Genomic DNA, 18,248 nt, shown 5'->3' on the forward strand with positions numbered 1-18,248 from the left:
TCTGTGTAGTTTAAAAAACTATTTCAAGCTGTACTCAAGCCAACCAAACATAAAAACCCCAAGAAACCTCTGCTCCAAGTCACCTAGAGTAAATGAGGGGCTCTGTGAGGTGGTGGGAGAGAGGGATGTTGAGAGCCACAGAAGGTGCAGGTCCCAGCCCTGTCCCTTCCTGCCAGATGACCCTGGGGACCCGCTTATCTTGAAGAGCCTGAATTTCTTCAGTGTGATGTGGGAATGGCAAAAGTCACTGGGGAGGATCTGATGAGTTGACGAGTAGGGAAGGTTTCAATGAGGTGTAAAACAGATATCTGTCACTAAACATTAATTATGGGCTAAGGTTTACCATTTTTTTTTCTGTTGCTATAACTACCTACCTGAGACTGGGCCATTTATAAAGACTAGAATTTTATTGAGCTCACAGTGCTAGGGGCTGGGAATTGCAAGGATTGATGTTATCATCTGCTCAGCCTCCTGGCTTCACATGATGGAAGGTATCACATGGCAAGATAGAGCCAGAGTGCTAACTTTCCTCTTCTAAAGGTACGGATGCCGTCATGGGGACCCCACTCTCATGACCTCATCCTAATTACCTCCCAGAGGGCCCAACTCCAAATGCCATCAACACTCCAATTTGGGGATTAAGTTTCCAGCACCTGGACTTTTGGAAGACATGTTCAAATGATCACCTGCAGCCCCACCTGGGTCCTGAGGGAGTGGGGAGGAGGTCAGTGTGTGCATGCCTGGTGCTAAACCTCAAGACCACAGAGGATGCGAGGAAGAGGCCAGGGGCGTTGTTGTTCACAGCTGCAAGGAGGGCTGGGTGTCAGATGGTCTGTATGGTCTCTGAAGGGAGGGTACTCTGCATGTGATGGAGGGCTGTAGGAATTTGGGGAATCAGATTAAGAATCATCAGAGCACTGAGAGAAGGGTCAGCCTCAAAGGAGTTTGATTTTACTCTCAGGCTTCTGGAGCCATGCAGATTTGGACCCTGTACAAAGGCCTAGGGTGACATGAAACAACTAATGGCTGTGGCTAATAGCTACCATTTTTTTCTCTCCTTGAAGGTGTAAGTGAACTTCCATATGTTATTTTATCAGTGTAAACAGCACCCTGTGAGCTATAGAGCTTCCCATCTCCCCATCGAGCAAACTGAGACTGAGGTAGGCTTGCTCACGATGCTGAAGTGGAGGTGGATCTGGCCAGGATGCCCAGCTTCCAAACAGCGTGTGATCATTGTGCCCGATACGTGTTTCACAGGGCACTCTTAGCACCAGGAAAGCGGGGAGCATTAGAAAATCTGGGAAAGTATCTTGATTTAGAATGAAAATGATTTAGGCTTGCAAGACCTTTCAAGGTTCAGATGGACATGGGTGTTGGGAGTAAAGCAGGGTCATTTATGGATGTTGGCATTTTGGTGAGGGCACCCTATGGTATCAGCTGGTGTTTGGTGTGGCTCAAAGAGCTCTTGAGCCCCAGCAGAACTGTGCCCTGCTAGATACAGGTATTGAGCTCAGATTAACAGCTTTGCAGAGCTTAGGAACACTGCTGTGAAGTCCAGTAGTGAATGAGGTTGGTGGGCGTGGAAGGAAGGCTCTGGGGCTCTGGGATGCTGGGGTGTCCATCCCTGGACGTGTAGGCCACACAAGATGAGCACACAGTGCTGTGGAATTCTGTGCTGGGTCCTTTGGGGTCAATTCAGATGGAATGTGGTAGTGCAGGCTGAAGTCAAACAGAAATAAAATTAAGTGCCAATTGAGGTTTTGAAAAATCAGAACCAACAGCCTCTGTGGTGAACTTTCTTCACTGTGTGAGTAGGAAAGGAAGGTGTTGATGAACTAGAAGCAGAAGGTATCCTATACTACTTCTTTCAGGAAGGGGAAATATCCTATTTCAGCACCTTTGAGGAGGGATTACCCTGGGGTGGCATTTCACAACACATCCCTCCCTGTTCAGCATCCACAGATTTGAACAACTACAGACTGAAGGTACTTGAAAAACAAATTGTGTCTGTATTGAAAGTGTACAGATATTTTATTGTCATTATTTCTAAAAATAACATAATCTAGCAATTATTTGTCATTTACCTTATCGTGGGTATTGTAAATAATCTAGAGATGGTTTAAAAGATATTGTGGGAAGCTTTTGCTGTGGTGCATGCCTGTAATGCGAGTGATTTGAGGCAGGAGGATCATAAGTTCAAGGCAAGCCTCAGCAATTTAGTGAGCCCCTCAGCAACTTAGCAAGACCCTTTCTCAAATTAAAATTTAAAAAAAATCTAGGAATGTGGCTCAGTGGTTGAGTGCCTCCGAGTTCAGTCCCTGGTACCAAAGGGAGCAAAACCAAAAAAGCAAAACAAATACTCCAATTAAGTGTATTTGGGGAGATTCTGTAGATTCTGTGTAAATACTATGCCATATTACAGAGGGATTTGGTATCTGCTGGAATCCAGTAGCCAAACCTTTGTGGATTTAGATCTAGGGAGTACTTTGCTTCCCCCCTGCCCCGACCTAAGGAAATTAAGAAACTTCCAGTAAATAGAGAATAAATTGACAGCCGGTGGCCTGGGAAAGGCCTTCAGTGGGACAGAAATTGGAGGATGGCCTCTGTATCAAAGGAAAACTGGAGATGAGTCTGGGCCTCTTTAGCACCAAGTGGTATCTCTGGCCAGGGAGGTGCTGGGGGACTGACCAGGACCACCGTTCTAGAAACCTGATTTGCCCACACCAGCCATGCTTTCTCTAAATCCCCTGATGACAAATCAACTCTGTGTTTTCTGAATCCATTCACAGTCTTTCTTTGCTCTTCGTCTTAAACTTGGTATTTGAGTTTCACAAGTTTACCTGTTAATTACTCACTTAAGTAATTGAGCTTAGTTTTTTTTTTTTTTTAAATAGGCTCAGTTAGGCAGTTAAAGCATAGTAAAACTATGCAGAGGGTATTCAGCAAACATTTTCCTTGTCTTTCTCTTTCTCAGTGAAAAATGACCACTATAATATATATTGCATATGTGTGTGTGTGTGTGTGTATAGTCTTTGTTTTTCTCAGAAAAAAATGACTAACATGTCTCTATGCATATATGTTTACATATGTATGAATACACACATTTTGTGTTTAATCATCTAGAAATATTGAGGACACATAAGGTCAGTCGTAGGTGTCAAGGCTTCTGGGATCAAGGCTCAGTACTCTTACTAGCAGTCTTTCAGGAGACGTGTTTAGTGGGATGTGATGACAGGAAACCTCACTTCAGTGATGAAGCAAGATCAGCGGAGGTCCATGAGCTCGTTTTCCACACGGAGCCTCCTCCACACCTTCCCCGTGTGCACCTTCTCCAGTGTTCGCAGCCCTGAAGTCCCACCTGCTGCCAAATCGCCTCCCCTCTTCCCTTGCTGTTCCAACTTCTGCCTCCGGTCACTCTTCATCCTTTTACTCATCAGCCGTGACATGGAGCTGTGAGTGGATCTGGTCAGTGGTGTCCTCCATCGCTCCTTGTATCTGTTCATTTCCGCTTTATAGAACCATCCTGCCTTCTCCTGTGGGCGGGGGCTTTGGCCGTCTTCAGTTGGGCTGTCACACGGCGTGCTGCTGGGCATATTCTTGTACTTATCTCTGGCCCATAGTGTCATTTTTCTTGATGAGACACTTAGCAAGAGCATCTGGGCCAAAGGTGAATTCATGATCATATTTGCAAGGAAATGTCATGATTCTCAGGTTTCAGACGGTTCCAGTTCACATGGTCTTAGCAGTGAGTAGTAAATGTTTCCTTAAATTCTGGCCTTTCTTGTTCCCACAGCTGTCATTGATTGTTCTTGATTTTTGCTAAATTAGCAGTAAAGTGGGGTGAGTGCACCTGGCCAGTCGCTGACCGGCTCCTCTATGGTGCAGTGACGTCCATTGGTCGAGTCGCCATTGGATCGTAGTTTTCCCCCATTGATTTGAAAGTGTTCTTGCCTATTTTTTGAAAACTCTTGTTAGCTTCCTGTTTAAAAAAGATTTTCTCCCGGATTGGGCTGTATATTTTCATTTCCTATGAAGTATCTTTTTGATGACTAGGGGTTCTGGATTTTAACACAGACTCTACCACCCTTGCCATTATATTTAAGATATTCTGTATTCCAAGGTCTTAAGTTGCCTCCTTGTATTTTGTTTTAATATTTTAAAAATTATTTAGAATTAATTGTTGGTTGTGATGTAGGAATCTGATATTTTTTAATCCATAAAGAAATATAATCCCTAGGACCTGGCTCCTCTTATTGAACAGCCCTTTCCTCTCTATTGATCTGAAATGCACACTCTGCTTTGTGTCGGGATTCCGTAGGTCCGTGGGTTTCCTTCTGTCTCCATTATCTGTGGGTTGGATTGCCACCTCTGAGTCAGGGCAGCCTGCTGGGAACGACGTCACCTTTGGAAGAGGTCTCTGTGGTCCCCCAAGAAGGGGCAGCCTCTTATTCAGTGGGGTTTGGCTGTACTCGGGCCTTTGTCCTTCCGTGAAATTTTAGAGATAGTTTATAAAATTAACAGCATCGGCTCCAAAAACAACAGCAGCAAACATCACTGAGAATTTGTTTGGATTGCATTAAATCTGTAAACCAATTAAGAAAAAAGTATACTGTGTGTGTGTGTGTGTGTGTGTGTGTGTGTGTACACGCGTGCGTGTGGTGTCATGTCTGCTCACCCAGGAACATTTTATCTCTCTGTATTTATGTCATCTTACATTTTTTGCTTTTAAAGTTTGTCCTTTTCTCTAGATGGATCTCAGTTATCATTTGTGGAATTTGTTCTTGGTTCTTGGAAACAGCACATTGCTCTTGTGTAGGAATTTAATTTTTATATATTGATTTTGCATACCGTCACTTTACAAACCTTTAATTTTCTTAATTTTGTCTGTGGGTTCTTCTATATATAAAAATCATTTCTGAATAATGAAAATGTTCATTTCTTTTTGATTCTTGCACTTTCTTTTTCTCATTTTCTGCTTGCATTAGGTCCTATAGTAAATGTTGAATTGAAGCAATAGGAGATATACTTTCCTTGTGCCTGATTTTTATGAAGAGTTTATAAAGAATGACATTTCCTGTCTCTTTTTTTCTAAGTGTTCTTTATTAGGCTGAGGAAGTTCCCTTGTGTTTCTGTTTTCAGTTTGTGTTTTATGTTTCCATCATAAATGAATGTGGAGATTTATCAAAGGCCTATTCTGCATGTACAAGGATGACCTAGAGTCTCACAATTTTTTTCTGATTGTGTTATATTACTTACCATTTACTCAATGTCAAGTTCTCTTGTACTCCTTGGAAAAACCAGCTTGCTGAAATACACATCTGATGCACATCTGGATTCTATCTGCTCATATTTTGTTTTAAATTTTTGATTCTTTACTCATGGGAGAGTTTGGCCTGTTTTTCCTTTCTTTAGCTGCTTTTGTGTGTTTTAACAGTTTTCTCTCTCTCTGTCTCTCTCTCTCTCTCTCTCTCTCTCTCTAATTTTCTCTTTTTCCGCCATTCCCAGAAGATTTTGTGTATCATATGAATTATCTGCTTTTGAAATTTTGGTAATATTCAACTGAAAGTAAGACCTCATGATCTCTCTGTGGAAAATTTCTGATTAGTCGATGGTTTCAGGGCTTACACAGATCTTTATGTGGTTCCTTGCATTCCTGTTTCTCTGGAGACAGTTTTCTTGTATTTTCTAGGGTGTATGCACAGTCCCTTACTTCCCATGCTAATTAGCATGAGTTTATACATAGAGTTTTAAATCTTTTCTGTTTTTCATGCCAAACCCAGTATAGACTGTCTGTCTTTGTTCTTCCTTTACCAACTTGCCTGGTAGTGTATGTTTCATTATTATTTTTACAAGAACATTTGGGCTTTGGAATTTGTTGGCCTTTTCTTGTAACTGTTTTATGTGTGTGTGTGTGTGTGTGTGTGTGTGTGTGTGTGTGTTTAATTTTATTCTTATCTCTTAAGGGTATTTGCTTTTTTTCTGTTTGTGTTTAGTCTGTAGTTTCTTTTCTACTTCCCTAAGCTGGAAATTGCTATATAATTTCTAACCCTCTTTTTCTTTTATTATAAGCCGTTAAGATTATGAATTTCCCTCTCAGTACTGCTTTAATAGCATCTCATAGGTTTTGTTAGGTTTATATTTCCATTAAATTTTTAGATTTCTACATATTTTTAAATTTCCATAATTTCTTCTACATCATGAGTTATTGATAATTCTTAGGATTTTTAAACATGAAAAATCTTTTTATTATTGATGTTTATCTTAATTGCATTGAGGACAGGATACATGGTCCATATGGTACCTGTCATTTGAAATTTGCTGAGTGCTTGTTTCTGCCCTAGCAAAATGTCAGTTTTTGTACATGTTATGTGTTGTGAATTCTCAGCTTATTGACTGTGGGTTTTTATGTGTCTATTAAGTCTAGATTGTTTATGGTGTTTTTTTCTGTGTCTTCTGTATTTTTACCACTTTTCACATTTGCTGTATTAAGCAATGCATTCTGAATTTCCTCGGTGTGACAGCAAGTTGATCCTTTTTCAATAATTCTACTCTTTTTGCTTTTTATATTTCAGAGCTATTGGTGTGTACGCAGTCAGAGTTATCACAGCTCATAATGAATTGAACTTTTATCACAGTGTACCTCCGGTCTCCCTGTGTTTTTTATTTTTTCTTTAAGGTTTATTTAGTTACTTATTTTTGACCGGCATTTTCCTCCACCCTACAACTTCTGCTCTCCGGTTTCTTCTGGATCCTCATCCATTTCTTTCTTTTTCAAAATCCAGCTTTCACATTTCTTTCTTTTGCTGTCAAGCCTAATCTATTTATTTCTCATGGTCTTATATGTTTGGAGTTTTTCTCCAGATGATCTTCTTATTTTTTTCTTTGTGAACACACTTGTTTATTTGTGTTCTTGTTCCCTTTGTCCTTCTTTCTACATTTGGGGAGTTATACACTTTATTTCTCTTCTCTAATAGATACCACTGAAATTTTACCATGTGTAAAATTAAAGAAAAAAATTTTTAAAAATTTCTCAACTCCTTTCTTCTCCCAGAGCACAGGGGCCCTGAACTCTGTGGTTGGCAAGAAGACGTCGGGGGTCTGCTGCTGTGGGCTCTTTCAGTTTTGCTGTGGCTGGGGGGGTGGTCATGGAGCCAACTCATGGTGCGCAGGGAAGCAGGCCTCTCGGATCCTTCTTCCTTGTTCCTACAGGCCTGGTTCACGCGTGCTCCTTGGTCCAAAGCCTGTGTCCATAGTCACAGCATCCAAGCAGGTAGGGACCTTCTGCTGCCGTTTCTCCTGACCCTGGTGTAGACGGGCAGTGAATAGGCCATATCAGAGAGTCAGGGTGGAAAAAAGTTATTTTTTGGTCGACGTGAACCAGATGGATGACGCAGATCTCATCTGTGCAGGGGGCTTCCACATCCATTGTACAAACAGAAGGAACACGGCTGTGTGAACATGAGTCATTTACGAGTGTGTTCTGGATTCATTTATTCGGTAGTTTTGTTACCCTCGTGTTTTGGAGTAATCCTGTGTGGACACATGTGGAGAGACCCGTGGCCTCCCTCCCCACACAGATAATTAGTATGCTTCCAAAACCTCCTTTTCCCTCTTGGTTTTTAGTGACTTGAAGCTGCGGGGCACCTCTTGGTCTTGTTGCTGCCTGTGATTGTCGGGTGCGTGTGGCCCCAGACTGGGCCCCTTAGGATCAGCACGTGGCCCTTTGCTTCTGTGTGACTCACCGTCCGGCTCCCAGGAGTCTAAACGTAGGGTTGGAGAAGGTTCGGCTTCCAGACCACGGCGTCGTTCAGTGCAGGGTTTCACGGGTTCCTTGGGGCTTAGCGGAGTAGGGGCCCCTTCTCCACAGGAAGCCACTGTCTTAAAATTGAGTTAAAGCAAAATGCCAGCCAGGCCCAGATCGGACACGCTCGGGTCCCATGCCATGCCGGGGAACCCACGGGACCCCGAGAGACATTCAGCAGAGGAGAAACCGGAAGCCAGAGGAGTGGCAGGGTTGGGGGTTAGGCCGGAGTCCAGGGCCCCCAGGCCCGGTCCAGGCCCCCTGCTGCCCATGGCCTGTTTCTACAACCAGGTGGAGTCGTTCCCCCACGAAGCCACTTAGGAAACCATGGGCACATTTTCCCTTCTCATGGTTTCCTTTCAGGTCAGCCCATGTCTAGACACTTTGGTCGGATGGCCCCTGCTGGCCAGTAGCCTCCGAGCTGCCCTGGTGTCCTGGGGTGCCGTCCAGCCTGGAAGACCCTGGAGGGCCTGGGCCCCGGACCGCGGGGACGGAAGCCCTGTGCTCCCGCGCCCGGTGTCTGCGGGCCTTGCGGAGCGCCACGGTTTGTCACCGAGGAGCCAGTTCTCCTCGAGCAGACAGACCACTGCTATTTCTGGGCTGTAAATTTCCAAAGCTTCCCCCCCTCCACCTCTCCAACCACACGCTGGAAGAGAAGTGTGTTTGCAGCTATAATCGGCACACTTAAATACTAGTTAAATGCACAGCGAGTACAGAATCCGTTCAGCGCCTGACCCTGGAAGAAGCTATAAAAATAGGACAAGGCCGGGAGCCCTGTGGGGGCTGTGAAAACACGGCGGCTCCTCCTGGCCTTGCGGAGCTCTCGGGGTCCAGAATAGCCCAGACCGCGTGTGACGGGCAGTCTGATTCATGCACGACTGTGTCTGACACCAAGGAGTCCGGGCTGCCCACTGGCAAATTCTTTTCTTATTTCTGTTTTTTTCTGGATTTTTTTTTCACAGATGCAAGGTAGTAGGCTTTATTTTCCAGTGAACCCGTTGAAGACAGCCCCCTTTCTCAGCATGGTCACCATCCAGTACACAGTCTGCACGGGGAAGAGTGGCAAGGCAGGGGGCAGGAGCTGGAGGTGCGGGCGTGGAGTAGAGGCCCTGGGCTCCTCGGCTCCAGCCTCCGTGGGCCCCTCTGTGCGCTGTCTTGGCATCTCTTTTCTGGAGTCACCTCGTGGATCCTGGGGCGGTGCCCTTAGCAGAAGAGCAGCTCCTGTTGGCCCACACTGCGGATGGCAGGGCAGAGGTGTCCGGGGCTGCTGGAAGAGCCCCTGGCCTCATGGTAGCTTCCAGTTGGGTCTTGCATCTGGAAATCTCTTAAGATGGAGAGCCTTTGCTTCCCACGGACCTCACTTCTCCTTGATGGTGCTGTTTTAATCTAGGGTCATCCTGTGATGCTGCTCCGCTTCAATCCGAGAATAGCCCTCCACCCTGGGAGGCTTGGGGGGTGTGTGCACCCCTCATGCCTGTGCTGAGGAAAAGACGCCGAGCCCCTTAGACTCTTCCTCGCCTCAGCAACGTTCTGTTTTCTCTGCCCCGATGCTGCAGAGGTTCATTCTTAAATGACAGTGTATTAAGGGACACTCTACTGAAAGCTCCATCTGTGGCTTCCTGGGCCGCACACAGCTCCTGGTCCAGGTGCGTCCTCCCCTCTCAGGCCCTCAGCTCTTCCCCCATCAGGGAGCTGGGAGGACCCTCCGTCAACCCACGGGCCCTAGCTGTCCTTTCTCTCCTTGGTCAGGTGTCTGCAGAAAGCTTTCCCCAGAGCAAGTCTGTTTGAGAGACCCCTTCTCGGTCCCATGTGCCTCTGGTGAAACCACGCCCTCGCCCTGTTCTCGGGGATGTCCTAGCTGTGACTGGGCTCTGAGTTTCCTGCAGAAGCCATGCATCTGCTAGGTGTTGAGCTTGCTGGGATGTTAGAAGGCACTCAGTGAATGTTTGCTGAGCGAAGTAATTGCATTTTTTTTTTAGTATTTATTTTTTAGTCGTAGTTGGACACAATACCTTTATTTTACTTATTTATTTTTTATGTGCTGCTGAGGATTGAACCCAGGGCCTCGTGTGTGCTAGGCAAGCCAAGCCCTGTACTGCTGAGCCCAACCCCAGCCCCAGTAATTGCATTTAAAAAATACCCCATTCAAATCCCCTGATGTGTGTGCAAAGTGTGGCTGTTTGGAAAGAAGCAAATGTGTGCCGAGAGGAAACTGGTCCAGTGGTGTCCCCTTTGGCACTGGTATCCTAGGCTCAAAGGACGCTGCACAGAGAGCTGTGGCATTGGTGGGAGAGTGGGCACCCTGCCTTGTGTGACTGTATGACTTGGTCGACTCTCAGAGCCCCTGGGCTTGGGAGCCTTCAGCTGTGAGCCTCGAGGACACCTGAGGCATATTCTCAGAGCCACCTCTTTTCAAATGCATTTTAAAGATTTTTAAATTAGCTTAATACTGTTGTTTTTATTATTATTATTGCAGTACTGGAGATTGAATTCAAGGGCACTCTATTACTGAGCTATATCCCCAATCCTTTTTATTTTTTATTTTGAGACACGGTTTCACCAATTTCCCAAGGCGGCTTTGAATTTGCAGTCCTCCTGCCTCAGCCTCCTGGGTCTCTGGGATTGTAGGCGTGCTCCACCATGCCTGGCACAAATGCTTTTATTTTAAGTAAAAGAAATGTCTTGGCTTCCTCCTACTGACTTTCCAGTCTTGAGCTGTATGTCTCCTGGAGGTGCCGTGGCCCGTTGCAGGCTCCCTGCCCACTCAGTCCCCGTGTGTCTGTTTTCAGCAGCTCCTTATCGGGTCCTTGGTGTTTCTTCTGGGGCTGCTGCTGAGGCTGCCTAATCTTGGAAGCGTCTAGTTAGGTAGTGACAGACTGGGGTGGGGCTCGGGATGGATTTCCAGGGATGCACATGGGCTGCTGGAGGACTGTGGTCACGTGGCCCTGGAAAGTGACAGATGAGAGATGGAAGCACAGGGCGACTGAGAAAGACTGCGTGTCTTCTGCAGTCACCGCATGGCGGGCCTGAGTCTGCCCTGAAAGCTGGAACTTGATCGCCACTGGGCTGGACCTGGGCAGTCATCTGCAGGTCCCCGCTCTGGGCTGACACTCCTGGTGAAGAGCAGAAAGGAATGGTTCCTAATAAGGGTACACTTGTCTTGTTTACTTCCTCTTCTTTGGTTATCACTGCATAGGGACAGACAAAAGGGTGTTGTACATTGGCTCAAGCAGCTATCTAAAAAGCAAGCCTCAGACTCCATGGCTTGGGGTCCCTGGCCCCTTAGTACCGATTTACAGAACCGAGCCTGTGGCCCATCGAGGGTGCTTTGGTGGCTCAGGCTCCCTCTGTGGCATTATCTGCCCCAGGCTGTGACTCGCACCTCCAACCTGCTTACGTGGCAGCCTCTCTCCTGAATCACAGTGGTCAGTTTGTGGGACTTTGATGTGGCTTATATTGTGCCAAACCACAGCCTCTGTGTCCACTATTCTGGGAAAGTCCATGTGACCGTAATTGATTTCCCAGAGGGTCCCTACTGGCCGCTCCTTCCCAGTCCCAGGATACTTCTGTGGAGTTGGGGGAGGAGGCCCAGAGGCCTGGGCCTGGACGGATGCTGGTGCGGTTCCCACTTTGTCCAAGGCACCTGCCAGCACAGGACTTTGAGAGATGGCCAGCTCTCTTCCAACCACAGGGTCCTGGCCCTTGAGGCAGGTGGCCCAACTGCCTTTGCAGGACCCCAGCCCCACACGGTGTTGTGAAATTGCTGTGTGTCCACTCTGCAGGGCTCTCAGTGTTAGTGGGCCAGGGGTTTACACACTGGTTTTGTTTTGGCATTTTTCCCCCTGAATCAAACATAACATGTGACTGAGCTGGGGTGGAAGACCTGGGCCCTTCCCTCCTCCACGATGTCCTTGCTGCTCTGGGCTTCTTCCCTGTCCTGCATTGGCTGTCTGTTGTCCCAGGTGGCCCGAGGCCTATGGTGCCTGCCGATTGGCCTGTCCAGGGGCCCAGGTGTGTCTGAGCAGGAGGGCCCTTGAGCTGCTGACCCTCTGTCCCCACGCAGGCTCACCGTGAACACGTGGACACGTCACTCTCCTGCATGGTTTCCAGGAGTGAGCTCTCCTGACCAAGGGCCTGGCTGTAATGAAGCCTGAAGGCTCATGGTCCCACCTCCTGTCACCCAGGCACCAAAGGGGGCTGATACTTTCACCCAACTATAAGGGACAGCCAGCCCCACTCAGCTGCTTCCTAAACCACCTGCAATTATGATGGGGTGTGTTTATGTTCAATATTTGGGAGGCTTTTTATTTTTTTTTAAAGAACGTGTAAAAGCCACCATCCTCTGCAGTTTTGTGATGACTATAATGAACTACGTCATTTAGGGAACTGTTTCTTGATGAGGCTCTCTGGTGGCCATGTGTGCATGGCGTTGACACATGTGCCTGGATAAGTTCACCCCCAGGCAGACACCACCCTGGACTCACATGTTTCATCGATCCACCCTCTCCATGGGCTCAGGTCCAGGCCTGCCCTCCTGTGGGTAAGGGTCTGCCTGGGAGGACCCCACCTTTAGCAGGCCTCTTTCCCGGGGAGTTTGCACAGCTCTGCCTGTTCTCCCCGGGCCTTCGCCTCAGCACTGGCTCTTCTGTGCCCATGTTGCAAAAGCAAACAGTAGAGCTGGGTATTAAGAAGCTGCTGCTTGCCCCACACACCCGCTAAAGGATGTCTGAGCAGCAGGTTGGGACCTGGGCTTGGTGTCTCCTGGGTGACATGGTAATATGGAGCTGGGGTGTGCAGGCTGAGATCCAGGCCCGTCTGGAAGGCCCTGGGTGCTGTGCGGAGACCTGCACTTTCTGCAGCTGCTGGGCCTCCTAGTTGCACTTCAGACCCTCCTGCAGGACAGCCCGTGTGGGGTCATTGCACAGCAACCTTGCTCCTCTGATGCTTCCCTTACTGCCCACGAGCAGGGGACAGAGGAGGCTTACACAGGAACACCCTGAGACCCATCCTGAATGCCCCTCTGGGGGAGGACAGGGCCTCCAAACCCAGGGGTGAGGCTGGCCATCTGATACTCAGAAGCATCCTGGCCCATCTGGGACTCCCAGGACCCCTGTCTGGGGCTTGGTGCCATGCAGCCTGGGAACTTTCACAGTTTGCTCTTCCTGCAGGATGTCAGGTGGTTGCCAGGAGATGGAAAATATGGAAAGGAAACAGGAGGTGAGAGGTGGTGGGAGGGAAAGGTGAGCCTAGACCTCAGCAGGATTCTAGAGTGAGCTCCGGAGACGGATCAGGCTGCAGGTGCATACCCAGGGCACAGCTCCTGGGTTTTCGGGACTTACCAGCTCAGGACCGGTGTCTTATCTGCAGGTGCCACCTGCATCTGCCCTCCTAGGAGCTCACTCACTCTCTGTGCTCCTGTTTCCTGAGACCTCGCAGCTCTCACGTTCGTTCTGGGATTCTGTGCAGATGCGCAGCCTGCCCTGGTGTCCAGGAGGGTGGCAATGGAGCTGCTGCAGAGCTGGGTGGAAACATGGGAGGGAGGAGGAGAGGGAAAGCGTGTTGCTCTGCTTTTCTGCTCAGCAAAGCTCTGGAATCTTCTTGGTTTCCCCCTGGAGTGGGCCAGAGAAGACGGTCCGAGGAGACATCTGTCTGGAATGGAATCTTTGCAACAGAGCCATGGGCACTGGGGCTTCCAGATGCCATGCCCTCTTCGGGTCGGCCTTACTGTTCCATGTGAGCCTGGCTGCAGCTGGCTGCCGGCTAAGGAGAGAGTTTTTGCTTTGTCCCTAGGGGACCTGGCACGGCCGAGTCCACTGGGCTCCTGGGTCAGCAAGAGCATCCACAGAGGTACTGTGGGCAGCAAGTACCACAACACATCACCCAAGACACTGAGTGCCATCTCGAGTTTAAGGAGCAAACAGTTGTCACTTGCACGTATCAAAGTGCAGAGAAAAGATGATGGAAGTCAGAAGAGCCACTGGTCTGCTCCCTCCTGGAAGAGGCATGTTTCTCCCTGTGGACCCTCGGTTTCCTCACCCACAGGAGGCATCGGCCGTGCCAGACAGTCGGCAGCCCTTCCACCTCTGAGAAGTCCCCGGCAAGTGTGCTTGGGCCAGAGTGGGGCTGTGAGGACACGCACGTCTCTTGCCAGCTCAGCCACTGCAGGGTTCGGGCTGTGCTCACACACAAGAGGCTTGTTTACTTCCTTCAGCAGGAAGAAGCCGACGAGAGCACTGGCCTGTGCTTGATTTTGAAATTGGCAAAGAAGTGATTGTGTGAGGTCATTGGTCAGTATGATGCCAGTTTAAAGTGTGTGTGTGTGTGTGTGTACACTCACAAGTTTGGTAGTGAATAATGGTCTTTCTTTCTTTTTTAAGCGTACTCTGTTGTTTGAAACGGACTCTGGTTTGCTGAGTGTCTTTCTTGGTTCATGGATTTATGGTTTGTCTTTCATAGATCATTTCTTTCTTTCTTTTTTTTTTTTAAGACAGCAGGTGAACCTTTGGAATTGAAAAAATAATAAATGCTGCGCTGTCTTTGACCTGAGGTTGATCAGCCCACGGTTGCCTTGTAGGTATTTGATTTCTGCTCTGATTCTGTTTTCTGGCCCCTCTGCACTCAGATGTCATGGTGATAACCGTCCTGTGCCATCGGGGCCGACAGGAAAGACAGGCTGTTTTCTGAGGGTGGAGGTATTTTTGAGATGGATCCGGTCCGGGGCACTTTTCACCTTAGAACGCCGACCTGGCCGGCCTTTCCTGAGTCCTGCTGTGCCCAGGGCTCTGGGAGTTGAGCTCTTGGTGTCTAAAGAGGTTTGATAGGGACCCAAACCTGAGGAGTCGGTGACTGGGAGAGATGGGGTCTGCACAGTAGGGACAGGATTCGTATTTTGTTTCAGGAGCCACAGGGCCTGGGAGGGGATCCCTGCAGGCTCTCGCTGGGGCTCCCTCAGGTCCAGTCTTCCCTGGGCACCTGCTGTCCGCTCTGTCCTCCTGCTGGCTTGCTTTCAACTCCTGGGGAGCGCCCCTGTTCTCTGGAAGCCCGCGTCCCCTCGTGTAGGCATTCCTGGTGGCCACCTGGAACTAGGTGCTTTTCCCCAGAGGACTCCCAGGCTGGGTACAGTGTCACGGAAACGGCGTTCACTGCCGTGTCTGGTGGCATCTGGAAGTCCCTGAGGCCTACTCACCTGGCCACTCCTGCCGTGTCTTTTTACCAGCCACAGTCAGCCCGCTGAGGCGGGGTGAAGTCCTGTCCCTCGCCGAGGGCTCAGGCCCTCTGCAGAGACCGCGTCAGGGCTCGACTGGACAGGGCTCCAGGTTTAGGCCCTCAGATGCCATTTTGATCTTTTGGGCCTTGGTGTCATCGCTGAGGGGAGGTGACATGACTGTAAGGGAGGTTTTAGAGACGGGTGGATGAGGTGACTGTGTGAGAAGCCGGGAGACAAGGAGAGCCGGGACCTCGGCTAGAGCTAGGCCGCCCTGGGAGGAGCCGTTGGCCTCTGGAGAACCAGCTTCCTGTGGCTCACTTTTTTTAACTTTACAAAACGTTGTTCTTTGGGTTATTCATGACAGGATGTGTCTTGACATACCGTACACACGGGGAGCATGAATTTCCGTTCTGTGGCTGTACAGGATGGGAGCTTCACTGGTTGTGTGTTCACATATGAACATGGGAAAGTTTGTCCAATTCGTCCCACTCTCTTTCCCATTCCTGTGCCTGCTCCCTTCCCCCCATTCTCCCTTGTCCAATCCAATGAACCCTCATTCCTTTCTCCTTGCTGCCTATTGTGAGTCAACATCCACAAATCAGAGAAAACACTGAGAACTTTGGTTTTTGGGGACTGGATTATTTCACTTAGCATGATGGTCTTCAGTTCCATCCATTTACTGGCAAATGCCATCATTTCATTCTTTTTAATGGCTGAGTAATATTCCATGTGTATATATATATCCCATTTTCTTTATCTGTTCAATTAAGTCAGTCCATGGCTTAGCTGTTGTGAACTGAGCTTCTAGGAACATTGAGTGCTGTGTAACTGTTGTACGCTGATTTTAAGTCCTTTGGGTATATGCCATGGCTCACTTTTGAGGACACCTTTTCTGAAATGTGCCTTCCACGAGGAGATACTGAGGTCTAGACTGAAAGGGTTGCAGGTGACACCAAGGGCCCACAGGAGGTGTCAGCTTTTGCCACCCAAGAATGCAAGCCTGGCCTTTGGGAGCACCTGGCTGCCAGGAGCCTCAGCTGAAGTGTTGGCAGCACATTCCGGTCAGCCCAGCCCTGTGCTGCCATCATCTACACCTCCAAGGGCTGGCAGCACCTGGCCTGGGACAGGCTGCTCTCCGACCGCGTGGACGTTGGTTGTCACGTGTGGATCCTCCGTGGCTGGTCTTCCCAGGCTCCACCACTGTTTCCGACTTCCTTCCCTCTCAGGCCTGTCTGATGAGTGGACTCCACGTCTGCTTAGCAGCCATCGGCCTGCACCTGGGGGTCCAGGAAGGTGAAATGGGAGCGCCCTGCAGGAAGAAGACCCACGGGCATGGCACCGGCTTCCCTCCCTCCGTCCCGCCCCGTCCTGTGTCTGGTTGTAGAACCTGGGTTCCCGACTCCTGTGGGCCGGCACCTGCTGAGGAACTGAACTTACTAGAAGGAGCTCACTGTGGTCCCCCGTCCAGTGGCCTGAAGCCAGCAGCGCCCCAGTCACGCTCTGTCCTCCGCTGGTGCCTGCGCATCTGGAGCTGTCACTCCGGCGGCCGAGGGGACTTGGTGCCGTGCCCTCCTCATTCGCCTGCTGACCTCTTCCGCAGCTCACGGACAGGGCTGTGAGTACCTAGTGAAGAGGCTCCACTGCGGCGGAGGGTGGAAGACCTGCCTTGCCGAGTGGCCGAGGAGGAAGAGCAGACAGAACGCGGGAGGCGGTGCCCAGCGGGTCTCCCGTCTGCATCCTCATTCGTCAGAGCAGGGTGCGTGTGGTTTCCGCTAAGGTGACGAGACGGTTGGGCACAGCAGGGGCTTAGTGTGCCACGCCTGCCTGTGCAGGGGCTTCACCTGGGATTGCGTGTGGACGGTTGTGTCCACAGCGTCCCTTTTCCCCACCTGCAGGCCTCCTGAGGGGATAGTCCAAGAACTGCAAACAGCTGTGTAGGTCACAGGCTGTGCTGGGCACGGGGACCCTGGGTCTGCAAGGTAAGGAGGACCCTGCTGGGCTCATGGAGGAGGGTAGGGACACAGGAGGCCCAGTTCTTGGTGGCACCTGTGGGAGGCTCCAGCAGGGCCCTCCTGGCGCCGGCCGCCTGCTAAGCCAGGTGGAAGCCTGGCTCCCTACCCACCCAGGCACGGCAGTTGTCTCTCTGTTACCCGATTTTAGGGAGGTCTGTGCATTCAGGGCTCTTACAGAGTCTGGGGCCTGTGCCTTAGAGGGGGAGGACACGGTGTGGAGTTAACTTGGGTGGCTTTGCTGTGCCCGGGTGACTTGGTGGCACCTGTGGAGTTGATGGACAACAGTGCACTGTGGAGTGGACAGGCCCCCAGTGCATGTGGGGGTGTTGCAGGATTCCATCTTCAGGACGTCCCGGACGAGGTGCTCCCCTGGCTTTCCCCGCAAACAGCGAAGTAAGCACGCCACGGACCAGTTGTTCCTGGTGTCCCTCCTTTACCCACCACATGGTTAGGGTTTTATTTGGTGGACGGACAGACAATTTGCCTGTATGTTTATTGGGATTTTCATTTAGTTAACTCATAGCTTTTCGGCAGGGTGCACATGTTGGTTTCAAGAAAAAATACAAGTTTAGTGTCATTCAAAAAAAAGGGCTGAAAAGTATACGTTAAAGAAAAGAATGTAGAGATGATTGAGGGGAAGCGGGGGGCTGTGGGGATGGGAAGGACAGTAGAATGAGACAGGCATCATCACCCTGTAAGCATGTATGATTACACTACTGGAGCGACTCTGCACCATGCACAGCCAGAGGAATGAGAAGTTGTGCTTCATTTGTGTACAGTGAGTCAAAATGCATCCTACTGTAAAATAAATTGATCAGGAAGGAAGGAAGGAAGGAAGGAAGGAAGGAAGGGAGGGAGGGAGGGAGGGAGGGAGGGAGGGAGGGAGGGAGGAAGGAAGGAAGGGAGGAAGGAAGGGCTGGGCATGGAGGCATGGACTTATAATCCTGTGATTTGGGAGGCCGAGACAGGAGGACAGCAAGTTCAAGCCCAGCCTGGACAACTTAGCAAGACTCTGTCTTGACATCTATAATGAAGAGAGATGGAGAAGTAGCTCCGTAGTAGAGCCTTGCTGGGTGCAGACACCAAAAACAGAAACAAAATGGATAAAAGGAAAACCCAGCAAATGCCGGAACCACACAGTCACTGTTGATGGAGGTGTTCACTTAACAAAGTTGTCCTGCCCTAACCTTCCAGCCATTGTTCGCCTTATTTCCTAAGGCACACACTG

General features: G+C 49.4%; 1 protein-coding gene across 4 annotated transcripts in view; it reads left to right on the forward strand.

Annotated features, from left to right (window-relative positions):
• Positions 1-18,248, forward strand: part of Rnf144a (ring finger protein 144A) — a 104,820-nt gene that overhangs the window by 28,887 nt on the left and 57,685 nt on the right. The window contains exon 1 of one of the 4 annotated variants that reach the window (XM_026388138.2): positions 14,042-14,088. The exons of the other annotated variants lie outside the window; for them this stretch is intronic. The gene's annotated coding sequence lies outside the window, so the exon portion shown is untranslated. Of the gene's footprint in view, positions 1-14,041; positions 14,089-18,248 lie in introns of those variants that run through there. 4 annotated transcript variants of the gene reach the window in all.

Source organism: Urocitellus parryii, chromosome 12 (assembly GCF_045843805.1).
Source record: "Urocitellus parryii isolate mUroPar1 chromosome 12, mUroPar1.hap1, whole genome shotgun sequence".
Classification (NCBI taxonomy): Eukaryota; Metazoa; Chordata; class Mammalia; order Rodentia; family Sciuridae; genus Urocitellus; species Urocitellus parryii.